This window comes from Hipposideros armiger, unplaced genomic scaffold (genome assembly GCF_001890085.2).
Source record: "Hipposideros armiger isolate ML-2016 unplaced genomic scaffold, ASM189008v1 scaffold_396, whole genome shotgun sequence".
Taxonomy (NCBI): Eukaryota; Metazoa; Chordata; class Mammalia; order Chiroptera; family Hipposideridae; genus Hipposideros; species Hipposideros armiger.
Genome location: NW_017731746.1, coordinates 1079643 through 1081577, shown reverse-complemented (window position 1 = coordinate 1081577; position 1935 = coordinate 1079643). Strand labels below are relative to the sequence as shown.

Genomic DNA, 1935 nt, shown 5'->3' with positions numbered 1-1935 from the left:
CTCTTCATTCCATCTCTAGCCCTGCAGGGAAGATTCCTATTGAGGAGTTTAATTTTCTTCCCCTCCCTACCCAATTAAACAAGCAAATGAACTAATTGGTGTTTTGCCCTCCCAGCTCTGGAGAGAGAGCAAGGATCAGAAAGGGCAAGATGGGAACTGTGAGATTGGATGGGGGTCTTGGGGGGAAACCAAGTCAGTCCAGCACTGAGAAGCTGAAAAACCCTGAGGGCCGTGGTCTAAGCCCTCCTCTGTCTGGACCTGCCTAGCCACTGTCCCAGGGGCATTAGCTCAATGGGTGGGACGTGGGGTTGTGGTACATAGCCCCTCTCAGCTTGCTCTATGGTGAGTAGGGCAAGTCACTCAGTCTCTCTGGGCCTCAGGAAGAAAAGAGCCTGAGAGGTTTGTTGAATAATTCTCAGTCTGAGCTGGAGCCACTGGCTGTACCTGAAGACATGGACATCATGGTGCTGCTGGAACTGAGCCTGTGGCCAGTGGCACGCACTGTTTTCTGGTCAGTGGCACGCACTGTTTTCTGGCCGACCCTGCTGGCCCAGGCTTGGCATGTGAGGTCATGGAACAGTGCCAGGCCTTTTTCTTCCCTCTGCTGGGCTCCTTTTCTCACCTCTGAGCTTTACAATACCCAGGGAGGAAAGGATGGAGGAACAATCATATATACTCCCCACACCATATTATATGTAATTAAACATGGAGAGCACCTGAATAGCGATGGTAGCTTGCAGCTGGCGACAAACATCATGAAGCCAACTTTCCTAAAGCAGGATAGGCAAGTGCCTGCCTACCTCTCTGCTTCATCTTTATGGCCTGAAGGAGGGGGTGTCTGGCTCCTAGTGAGTCTGCAGCCCCTCTCTGAGTGGCTCATGAAGGTAATCAGAAGGAGGACTCTGTGAAGGCTCTGGTCCCAGCATCCATCCACAGCTGGTGGGCTGTGGCCTTGTTGAGGGAACAATGTCTTCCGAGAGGGGTGGCCCGGTGTGAGAGTCATGGGACCCAGGGTCGAGCTGTGTATCACAGGGATTCAGGAGCCCCAGACTCCTCCTTGGGCCCTTGATGCTCTGCCAGCACCTTCTCTCCTCTCCTTTCACAGACCTCTTGGGCTGGGATACTGCAATCAGTTAAATAAACCTAGTCCTCTCTCTCTAAGCCTTAGCATGTTAGCACCCACCATATTCCCGTTCTCTTCTTTATCCTCAAGCCTTCCTGCTTCCACTCCTGCAGTCTTCCAACTGCCTTTTTTTTTTTATTTAGCAAGCATTTACTGAGCATCTACTGTGTTCCAGGCACTGTTCTGGCACTTGACAACAGAAGCCCTTCCTCTAAACCCCACTGTTTCCCATTCACCTCACTTCTGCCTCCTGGAGAGTTCTCAGGTATGGCTGTCTCCAATGCCATCATCCTGGTCCAAGCCACCATCATCACCTGAACTGCTGCAACAGCTTAACTAGCCTCCTTGCCCCCAGTCTTGTCCCCTCCAGGCCGTTCTCCACTCTTGAGCCCGAGTGATCTTTCTAAAAACAGATCTGATCAGCCCTCCTTAAAATCTTCCAGGAGATTCTTACAGCCCTCAGCAAAGCATCTGAGCTCTGAGGCTCTGAGGCCCTGCTCATTCTGGAGGTAGTGATCAGTACTTTCCACAGCCTGTCATATACAGCAGCCTGGAGTATTCGAAGTTCATGATGGTAAGTGGCAGAGTGGGGCACTGGAACCTGCATCTGTGTGACATTCCTCGATCAGGCTGTGGGGTCCTCTTTGTAATCCTAATCTCTCATAAGGCATGGAGCCACCATCCCCCATTACCCTTTCCAGACACATCTCTACCTATGCTCCACCCCATCCCTGGTTGCTTTGTCTCTGAGCCTCCCCCTTGACAGCTGTGAGGAGGGGGCCCAGTGCTGGCCCCAGCTGGAGCTCTGGCAT

At 52.2% G+C, this 1935-nt stretch overlaps 1 long non-coding RNA gene across 1 annotated transcript in view; it reads left to right on the top strand.

The window, feature by feature from the left end:
• The window catches only part of LOC109393881 (uncharacterized), a 7017-nt gene extending 5088 nt beyond the window's left edge, over positions 1 to 1929 (top strand). The window contains exon 3 of the long non-coding RNA XR_002126345.1: positions 1567 to 1929. This is a non-coding gene — a long non-coding RNA (uncharacterized LOC109393881). The remainder of the gene's footprint in view (positions 1 to 1566) is intronic.
• Positions 1930 to 1935: the final 6 nt, after the last annotated feature.